An 11,630-nucleotide genomic window follows, 5' to 3' on the forward strand; every position below is an offset into this window, starting at 1 on the left:
ATCATTTATTTATTTAGATGCATAATTCATAATCTAGAATGAACTTTTACCAATTTAGAAGCAATGCAGCAGCTCACTGGCTCAGTAGATGAGCAAAGCAGCATAAGCTAATAATAATAATAATAAGCTCTGTGGTCAGGGCGCCACTAAAAATAGTTTATCTTCGTTAACATTTATAGTAACAGTATTGCTATAAGTTGGTTAATAATCATGTCATGACATGTAAATGGAATATTGTTGGCGGTTTCAGGATGTTTTTTTTTAGAGGGCTTGATAGGCGCTATATAGTACTCCCGTTAACTGCACTGTTAGCCACCTCGTTTTACATAAGAATTCCGAAATAAAAGTGCAGTTCCGCTTTTGGTTTGTACTCAGGTTACAAAGAATAAAATAGTCTGTAATGTCATTGATCATCATTGTGATCAACAAAATTATGATGGGATACTCTATCCCGTGCATCAACAAAAATAGCCCAATAGTGCTGTAATAAATATAAAATGAAAACATTTTCCTATCGTAAAAAAAATAAACCCTCTCCCCACTCCTCCCTGGATGACTTGAATGAATGGGATATCCTTGGAGTTAAGTGACTTATGTATAGTGTTCAAGAGCTTGATAACCCATGGGTACATTTTTTTGAGGCAATTTGTCTCAAATTGCCTCAAATTTGCAGGCAGCATACCCCTTCCCTTTCGAGCTGTCCTGTATGAACTGAAGTTATTTTTTTCCAATCATTTTGGAACTTGCAAGCGTACTTCTTCTTCTTACTCGTCGTCGCCGTGTCTCTTCTTCGTTCCTCTGCTTCGTCTCTGTTATGGTTTTGGACATTACTACTTGCTGTAGTTTTGAAGCAATGCATGATGGGAATCCGGATGTTGTGTGTCAGTGTATTAACGTGACGGTTGGAATAAACACATGCTGAGAAATAACTCCGGGCCTGCCTACTTTATGGGTTATAGATAAACCTATGGATAACGGAGACATATATAATAGTCTCCTTTTCAGGTGAGAGAGGACGCTAAAAGCAGTGCCTTTAAGGCACGCCCCCAATATTGTTGTCCGGGTGGAAATCGGGAGAAATTCGGGAGAAAGGTTGCTTCGGGAGATTTTCGGGAAGGGCACTGAAATTCGGGAGTCTCCCGGGAAAATCGTGAGGGTTGGCAAGTATGCCTGGAAGGCTTTCCTGTGCCTGGCTGTACAGGCAGCTTATCACACGGTAATGCAGTAGGTCCTGAGACTTCCCACCAGGCAGCGATACAAAAACCCCAGAAGTGCTGTCTTGATGTTCCTTTTTATTTTTAAGTGTCAAGAAATACTGTCTCTGCTGGGCTGTCCTGACCACTGCTGCCCTGTTTGGTTGAACATGTTAGGTCATTAGCCGCATGAACCCAGGTAACTTAAAAGATGTTACTTGCTCCACGATGAGTGAAGTCTCCGCTCTTCTTTCTCTGATTCATCAGCATCTCCTTGTTATTCGCTGAGCACCACGCCTCGAGTGTCTGGGCCTCCTCCCTGTCTGCTGTCTTGTCGCTGTCGGAGATGAGGTCCACCCCCAATGTGTTGTCAGCGAATTTGACACTGATGTTAGATTGGCAGGAGGGAGGGGAGTCATGCATATACTTATACAATGCGTACAGGAAGGGGCTCAGCATGCAGCCCTGGGGGGTGCCTGTGCTGAGCGTCAGGGTGGATGACATGTATGACCGAGCTCTCACAGTTTGTGGTCGGGCTGTAAGGAAGATATTTATCCACTTACAGATGAGTCGTGGGAAGTCCAGGTGAGTCATCTTCTTGACCAGGATGCTCGGCAGGAGGGTGGTAAAGGCCAAGCTGAAGTCCACGAAGATCATGCTGACATAGGTCCCCTATGTCTCCAAGTGTGCAGCAGTGTGGAGGACAGTGGTGATGGCATAGACTGTTGACCGATTTGCATTGTAGCCAAATTGGTGCTGGTTGAAGTCGAGGTTTTGAGGGAGGCAGGACTTGAAATAGGGGAGGACAGCCTTCTCAAAGCACTTCATGACCACAGAAGTTGATGCAACCGGTCTGTAATCATTGAGGCTGCTTATGGTGTTTTTTGGGGGGACAGGGACAGGGACAGGCGGAATGGAACCATGGCCTGTCACTGGGAGGTGGTAAAGATCCTCGTTAGGACACCTGACAGCTGGTCAACCTATAGGCCTCCATCTGTTACCACTACTTTGTGTGGGTTTACAGTCTTCAGAATACCAATACCAATACCAAATTTGCCTTCGCGTACTTATGTTCAATGCTACGTGGCTTGTTTGCTTTTCTTGGTTTGCCTTCTTAGACTAGTTTTTGCCAATCCCGGTGCCATCCAGTTTAGTCTTGCATGAGTCCAGTTTGATATTTACTTGGTGAAAATGGTGCATTGTTCTTTTTTCTCCTTTCACCTTAGTTTTTTCTTACTCCCTGCTGCTTGTGTATTTCTATGAGTCCAGCTTTAATTGAAAGAACTTTCTGCTGTAGCAGAGCTTGGAACATTTCACAGTTGTGTTGGTCTTGATCACAGTATGGAGAGATGGAGGGCAAAGTGAAGGTAAAAGGTATTTAATAAGAAAATATAGTGGAGCAGGTAATGCAATGCTGCATGGAGTGTGTCTAGATGACAGGGATGGCATATAAAGCAGTGGTCCCCAACCACCAGGCCGTGGCCCGATTGGTACCGGGCCGCAGAAGAATTTTTTATAAAAGAAAAAAAAAAAAAAAACATTTATTTTTTATTTTTTATTAAATCAACATAAAAAACACAATACACAAACTTACAATTAGTGCACCAAACCTCCCTTTTTCATGACAAAAACGTCCCTTTTTCATGACAAAGAAGAAAAAACAAACAAAACAAAAAAAAAAAAAAAAATCCCCTTCTTCCTCCTGCTTGAGAGACATGATGACATCCTCGAAACTGTTTTTGTCTTTTTCCACTTGTCGGCCTGTTTCCGTCCCTTGCTCATGTTCACTTCCTGGAATCTTGGCCTCCAACTTGTCACCAACTTCAGTCACTTCCTGCTAGTTGCTGATATTCTACAGACTTTTCTTTTTGTCATTCTCAATTTCTTGAGTTTCTTTACCTTCTTTTCCATCTTGAACTTCTTCTTCCTCATTTTCTTTATCTTCATCATCTTCCAGAATTTCTTCAAGCATTTTTCTTCTTTCTCAATTTCTTGAGTTTCTTTGACTTTTTCTTCATCTTCAGCTTTTTCTCCTTTCTCAATGTCTTGAGTTTATTCATCGTTTGATTCCTCTTCATCATTTTCCTGAATTTCTTCAAGCATTTTTTTGTTCTTTCTCAATTTCTTGAGTTTCTTTGACTTTTTCCTTATCCTCATCATTTTCTTGAATCCCTTCAAGTATTTCTTCTTCTCTCTCAATTTCTTGAGTTTCTTTAATTTCTTCAGCTGCCCGCTCCACTGGTTGTGGTGCAGGCACCGGGGTCCGACGTGGCGCAGGCACTGGGACCTCCCGTGGTGTAGGCACTGGGGTCCGACGTGGTGCAAGCACCAGGGTCCAACGTGGCGCAGGCACCGGGGTCGGACGTGGTGCCGGCACTGGGGTCCGACGTGGTGCGGGCAGCGGGGTCCGACTTAGCGCGGGCATCGGGGTCCGACGTGGCGCAGGCACCGGCACCTTTCATGGCGCTGGCACTGGGACCCGTCGTGGTGCAGGCACTGGGGCCCGACGCGGTGCAGGCACAGGCACCTCTTGGCGTGGAGCATGTACTTTAACTTCTTTCTGCTCCTTGTCTGCGTCGTCATTTTCTACCTTCTTGTCTTCTGGTTCTTCCTTCTTTTCCACCTTCTTTGCTATATTTTTGTCGTCAGCAGACGGCACTTCCTCTGCACTGCCATCTTCACCGTCTAGCAGGGCGCATTCGTCCTCCCTCCTTTTGGTCGACAGCTCGCCCTGGTGGTCTGCAGATGCCACTGCCGACTGCCCAGCTCCGCCTTCCAGGTGGAAGGTCTCCGCCCTGGCTTCACCGGTATCATCCTGGGCTACTTCTTTTGGGGGGCACTCGCCGCCTCCTCCCACCTGGTCCCCCAGCTCTTGCAGCATCCGGGTATACTGACGCGTGTCCTCTGCCAGTTTGGTGTATTTTGCGAGTGCCCAGATGAAGTCGTCCTCTTCCGCCTCCGATGGTCCTCCTCCGTCGGGCGCCACTGTGACAGGTTCCCAGCCGTCATCGTGCGGGTTGCATGGACCATCTTTACAAGACGCATCGTAGCAGGTTTGACACTCGTTTAATATTTCAATAAACCTTGTTTGGTCCCAGTCAGTCACGCCAATTTCTAGCGCGACCTCCTTTGCTGCTTGTCTCGGCTCGCCTTTTGGTGGCCGGTGGCATTGTCTTCCTCGCAGGCTCATCTCTGGTCTGGTCTCTCTCGTCGTCGTCATCTGTTGCAGTTTCTCCTCCGTCTTCTGCCCCGATCGCTCCTCCTTCTCCCCTTTTAAACTGCAGGAGAAGATGCAGGGATTGAGAGCAGGTGTGTGGTTTACGCACCTGACTCGGATTGCTGTAGCGTCGCTCCAAGCGCGCCCCGCCCTTCCGCTCCGCCGCACACTCCGCCTCCTGGCCGCCATCTTGAGTAGGACTGCTACCCCGTTGTCGGCCCGTTGGCTCCGCCTCTCCACAGCATTATTTTAGGGTTACTGAGATTTAAGGATAGTCTGTTTTTGTCAAACCATCTTTTTAATTTGTTAATTTCTTCTGTTATTATTTGTAATAACTTGTGTGTGTTCAGTTAAAATATGGTACATTACATTGTGTATTTTCAGTTATTTTAATTAAAACATGCCTGAAAAGGACATGTCGACTCCACACAGTTTGTAATTGCCAGTTGTAAGTTAAAGGGGAAAAACAACTTAACCTCCCAACTCAAATTGCAAAAACTTCATTCCGGCCCGATATGATCATCACCTCTGAGGCTTCAAAACAATCTGATCATGGTGTGACTGATGGTGCCCCGGGAAGAATGCATGGAGGAAGCAAATGAGAGGAAACACGCCCAGTGCCATGAAGTGGTGAAAGAGGCTTGAGGCATGGGCCAGTGGTTCTCAACCTTTTTTCAGTGATGTACCCCCTGTGAACATTTTTTTTATTCAAATACCCCCTAATTAGAGCAAAGCATTTTTGGTTGAAAAAAAAAGATAAAGAAGTAAAATACAGCACTATGTCATCAGTTTCTGATTTATTAAATGCAAAATATTGCTCTTTTGTAGTGGTCTTTCATGAACTCTTTGGAAAAAAAGATATAAAAAGATCTAAAAACTTGTTGAAAAATAAACAAGTCATTCAATTATAAATAAAGATTTCCACACTTAGAAGTAATCATCAACTTTAAGTGCCCTCTTTGGGGATTGTAATAGAGATCCAGCTGGATTCATGAACTTACCGTATTTCCTTGAATTGCCGCAGGGCATAAAGTATGCGCCTGCCTTGAATTACCGCCGGGTCAAACTCGCTTTGCAAAATAATTAGCGCATGCTTAGTATTACCGCCTGGTCAAACTCGTGATGTCCCGAGTGACACTTCTCCTGTCATCATTTTCGAAATGGAGGAGGCTGATTTCAATACCGGTCATTTGAAATCGCATCAAGGGAAGAAGATTAAGTAGGATTTAAGGTCCAAGCTTACATCACACTCAAATTTTTACTGCATGCCTTTGGTAAGTGCCGGAGTGAGAAGAGGTTTTAAATTAATTAGCGCCCCGGCGGTAATTCAAGGAAATACGGTAATTCTAAACATTTCTTCACAACAAAATAAATCTTTAACATCAATATTTATGGAACATGTCCACAAAAAATTTAGCTGTCAACACTGAATATTGCATTGTTGTATTTCTTTTCACAGTTTATGAACTAACATTTATATTTTGTTGAAGTATTATTCAATACATATATTCTATAAAGGATTTTTGAATTGTTGCTATTTTTAGAATATTTTTGAAAAATGTCACGTACCCCTTCGCATACCTTCAAGTACCCCCAGGGGTACGCTTACCCCTATTTGACAACCACTGGCATAGGCAATGGCTCTAAAACTTTTTCTATAAGCCTATAAAAGTCGGCTGTAGAGTCTTTGCATGCTGGTCACTCTGCAGATAATTCTTTCGGCTGGGCGTCACAGAAGCAGCCAAGGAGAAGGCAATACAATCTGCAAGTGAAGCTGCAGAAAAAGGCTTTGGATAATAAAGGTTTATTTGTGCTGGAAGGCAGGTCAGTGCTTGATCAACCCTGGCTCAGTCACATAGGCCATGGTGTACGTTGTAAGACATGAAACTATGAAAGTACTATGCCTCAGACTGGAAGTCTTTGCAGAGAGTGGTGAAGACAGTGGAAAAGATCATCAGGACTCCTCTTCCTCCTATCCAGGAGATCGCAAAAAGTCCCTGCCGGACCAGGGCTCAGAAAATGTGCTGAGACTCCTCCCACCCCCACCAAGGACTGTTTTCACTGCTGGACTCTCGAAAGAGGTTACACAGCCTCCGTAGCAGAACCTCCAGGTTCTGTAACAGCTTCTTCCCTAAGGCCATAAGGCTCTTGAACACATCATAATAATCCCCTCAATTCCCCCCAAAAATGGATTAACTTGCTGGAGTATAAAGACAATATAACATATATTCATAAACGTGGATGCACCTGAAAAAGTGCAATATTTTTTTTTCTGTACAGTAATTGATTTATTTATATCTGCACCTTATTGCTCTTTTATCCTGCACAACCGTGAGATAACGCAACAAATTTGTGTTCTTATCTGTACTGTAAAGTTCAAATTTGAATGACAATAAAAAGGAAGTCTAAGTCTAGCCTTACTCAATGCAAACAAATACTGTACATTGTACCCATTATACAAAGGTCCAGCCGGCTACGATGTATGACGGAATATCCGTATTATGTGATCGGTGTCAACAGTCTCCAGCTATGAGGGACAAGCTGTAGAAAACGGATGGACAGATGGTTTTGACTCTGCCCATCCCTGTACAGGTATTGGACTGAAATGTTTAATTATTTCGTAAGTGGCGAAAAGATTGAACCGAATCCTCCAAGCGGACTACTTGGGGTAGCCTCTATGTTATCTTCTCACAGCAAATCCAAAAATAATTTGGTAGAATTCCCTACTTTGTTAGCAAGAAGACTCATTGAGCTCATTTAGAAGGCTGCAGCACCTCCACGCCACACAAGCTGGATTAGAGATATTCTTTATTTCCTTGAATTGAATAAAATTGGTTGAGAGCCCATGGTTGGCTCGTAACTACGAAAAAACATAGTACTATTTTTCTATCTGTGTGCTTCTAATAGTTTTACAGCTTTCTTTATTCCTTCTCAAACATCTTTAGTAGTCTTATCAAACTTACAAAGCACCTATTGTCTGTCTCACTTCATCTCTCTCAGCTAGCTAGCTGCTAAGCTAACGAAGCTAAGCTCGTCCTGGTCCAAAGTAACTACGCTACAGAGGCGTCTGTTCCCTCACGCTGCTGCTATTGCTCCGAAGACAGCAAAAACTCGACTCGGTGAAAGAAACGACATGAGTCTGGCTCCCTGCTCTTTGTGCACCGTTTTCATGGATAGGTTGGCCCTACTCGAAGACCGTGTCTGGCAGTTAGAGCAGAGTAATTTCGTAACTTTAGACGTCGCAGACACGTTTGCTAGCCTTTGCAGCCCAAAGCAGCCTACAAGCCACGGTGAAGCGGTTGAGACGCATAATAGATCTAGCCCTTTAGCTAGTCCTCCACCTCACCACACCTTAGTCATAGGGACCCGGAACATACAGCTTAGTAAACCAGCCATAATTAAGTGTATTCCCAGAGCACATGACAATAAAGCTAGTCTTAAGGAGATGGCTCACAACAGACCTAGTAAACAGGCTACTTGCACCACTAGCATGCAACACTAGCAGAAAGAGTGCTAGTAGAGCCCTGCTTTTATGAACCTCGGTGGCTCCAATTAAGATGGCCGCAGTCTCTGCCTCCAGGAGGAACTGTCCTGCATGTCAGAGGGCTGTGACATAATCGACCTTCATAAATTCTGTAGATTGTGCGTAAATTGTCCGATTAGTTACATCAAATTACCAGAAAGTTGATAATAAGGCGTGGCACAGTTGGGAGAGTGGCCGTGCCAGCAACCTGAGGGTTCTTGGTTCGATCCCCAGCTTCTACCAACCTAGTCACGTCCGTTGTGTCCTTGAGCAAGACACTTCACCCTTGCTCCTGATGGGTCGTGGTTAGGGCCTTGCATGGCAGCTCCCGACATCAGTGTGTGAACGTGTGTGTGAATGGGTGAATGTGGAAATAGTGTCGTAGCACTTTGGGTACCTTGAAGGTAGAAAAGCGCTTGTGACGGACTTCCTGCCACCCACGTGTGGGTTGCAGTGACGATGGGGCACATGACACATCATAGCAGGTTTGACCTATATTTATTGTTTCAATACCCTGTCTGTTGCGCCAATTGCTAACGTGCCGGCTGTTCCTGCTGGTCGCGGCGGCGCACCTTTCGGTGGCCGGGGGTTGTGGCTTTTGCGGGTGTTGCGGGTGCTCATCTCGCTCGGGTTCTCCTTCGTCGCTCTCGTGGTCGTTCGGGTTGGATCGTTCCTCTCCTACTTCTCCTCCGATTGCTCCTCCTTTGCCCTTTTTGTGCTGCAGCAGCAGATGAAGCGATTGAGCGCAGCTGTGTGGTGTACGCACCTGACTCTGATTGCTGTTGCAGTGCCGCTCCGAGTGCGTCACGCCTCTCTTCTCTGCTGCATGGCCCGCCTCCTGACCTCCATGTTGGTCAGGACCACTGCTCCTCTCAGCCCGCTGTTGGCTCGTCAGCTCTGTCTCTCCACAGCGCTATACATGTATAACCCATTTACCATTTACCAAATCGATCTTGAATTTTGTAAAATGGCCATCTCTGGTAGCCAATGCAAAATGAGTCTCTAACGTCCTAAAATCTATCTATGACCTATCTGTGTTAAAATGTTACTTGGCTAGCAAAGCAGAGGTACTGATTTAACATAATTTTGGACTCAAGACAAAACATTAAAAGTACAATTTATTGTGTTTTAAAGCATTTGATGGAACACAGCATAGCCTAATAGCATTGCAAAATGTACACACGTTTCATCAATTTAGTTTTTCTTAGGGTTGTTTTTGTCCAACCTGTGACACCGACAAAACCTGCAGACATCAGATTCCAGGTTGAACTTACGTTGTACGAAAACAGTGATAAAATATTTTGCCTTTTTTTTTGTTGACTCCTAAGATAAGCGATCGTGGATCCACAGTAAAAACACGTAAGAAAGGTACATTGTTTAAAAAAAAAATAAAATAAGCACACACTTCCTCCAGTGGGACACACCTAATGCATTTGAAAACATTGCGCACTTGTATGTAACACACATTATCTGGACTATTTCTATATAAAAAAAAACAACTATTGCCTTGTTTTTGTTTATGTTGGGTGTTGTTTTTGTACTAATTCACCTTAAGAAGGGAGTACAAAACATTTTTAGTAACTATTCAACTATTTTTAAGGAAAGAAACATAAGCCAGAATATTAGCAACAAAAAAGAACAAAGTACACACACTGCCTGGGTGGAATGTGTCACTATCAACACAGTTGGCCAAATACTTTTTAGACAGTGGTTCAGTCAGTTTTTTATCTTTTTTACTGATGTCATGGAACAAAAGACCACGTCACCTACGTCACTACTACCTGTTGCGTTGTTTGCTGTATAAATGCACATGTTGGTAGCCCCAAGAAGCATTTTGAGACGCAAGGGGTGCTTAAATTCCAAAGGGGAGCACTATTCGCCAGAATCAAGTGTCAAGACGCTCTCAATGGAGCAAACAGACAAGCAGATTTCTGAGAATCCTCAGAAAATTCAGTCTCTGCTTAGGTCGTTGTCCTTGCACCACACTGTAAGCCGCTCCAAGACAAAGCCTGGTATTCAGACTCACCCTCTCAGGCCCCGTTTACACTAAGCGGTATAAGGTTATCCAGGGTAAATCCCACCTAACCTTATCCATGTCCACACACAACAATGCCACCGTTTAAGACCCCCGCCTCCTCCATTCGCCGGCGCAACGCGACCTAATACGTATACGTGGAAAATGCACACGTCATAGTCACATCCAGTGTTGCTTTGGGTGCAAGTTCTTAAATTTAACTTGTCTGAACAGTATTCAGTGTTGTGGTACTTCAATTACCTGGATCCAGTGTGCTGTGGGGCCCTATTGTAGTGAATCAAATCTGAGCCATCATAAATTAAACAAATCTTTATTAGACACATAAACAATGGGATAAACAACATTTTACATCAACCAACCTCGATATTTGGTCAGGACACTCCTCACTCTTACACCTTCACCTTCATTGTCTATTCCTTTTTAGCTGACTTTATATACTCTGGACCTAGACGTTGAGTCCGCGACATGCATGGCAGACAATAACTGATACAGTCTGCTTTGCCAGTCTAAAAGTATTCGCTGTTTTCCTCGACGGCCAGGTATTACAAAGCACACGCTACCTTTTTTTTATCACTACCACGGGAGCTTGCATTCTCGTAGACTCTCCTTCGACAAATGGATAAAGTTTTTCACTAAGTAGAATCACAGCTGACCTCGACATTTGAAAGTTGTCTTGCCGTCCGAGAAGTGTTGTATCCGAAATAGCTGCAATCGCTTTCTTTTAAGGTATTCATGTGTGATTTCCACAAGCACCTGTAGGTGTAGAAGAAGGAGAAAGACGGGCATGTCACTATGACTCGCCTTTATATTTCCAGTGGTTAGCTCCGAGTTACGAAACTGCTCTATATCGAAGCTGGCTGTGGCGCATATTTTATGACATCCCTTCCTATGTGGGGCGCTGTTGAGTAAATGTGATCTCATTGTTATTAATGCTGTTTCTGTGTATCATGAGAAGAGAGGCTTGCCGTTGTTGTTATGCGCCTCCAATAGGTTATATACGGTAGTGCCGGCTCGTCCGTGCTATCCTCACGTGACCTCTTCCGGTTCACTTTGCGCGAGAGAATGCTAGAGACTCACAGAAAAATACGATGTAGTTGTGTTCTATTTTCCCCAGTTACCGATGTTTTGTTTCCCGGTGCTGTGAGACATTGTACTGAACCATCCTTAAAATAAACCATCATCTTTCATATATATACAACTGGAGTATTCATTGAAGATGAGTGAAGAAAGAAGAAACCCAACAGGCGCAATCTTTCTGGCGTCACTTCCTCTCCCAACTCAGTTGGTAAACGATCAATAAGTCCATACAAAGCTAAGTGCCGGAGATTCAAGAAATACACGGCGCGCTTAGCTGTGAAAAAGTTTGTCCGAGGATGGGGACCTTAAACGCTGGTTTAGTGTGGCTGAAACGGGGCTTAGGCTAAATAATTATTCGTTTAAGGGGTTAAACAATTTAGTATAGACATGGCCTCAGGTGATAATCTCCAGCAAACTTGATGATGCTGTTGCTGCACTAATTGGATGGTGCATGGAAGGGACATTGTTTGTCTGTCTGTTAGTTACTAAACTAAGTAAATCAAAAACCTATCAAACTTTAACAAAATGTTCAAAATGTAAAAAGGAACAATGTTGATGCTGTTGGGCCTGATCTGGGTAATTTCT

Source organism: Nerophis ophidion, linkage group LG10 (genome assembly GCF_033978795.1).
Source record: "Nerophis ophidion isolate RoL-2023_Sa linkage group LG10, RoL_Noph_v1.0, whole genome shotgun sequence".
Classification (NCBI taxonomy): Eukaryota; Metazoa; Chordata; class Actinopteri; order Syngnathiformes; family Syngnathidae; genus Nerophis; species Nerophis ophidion.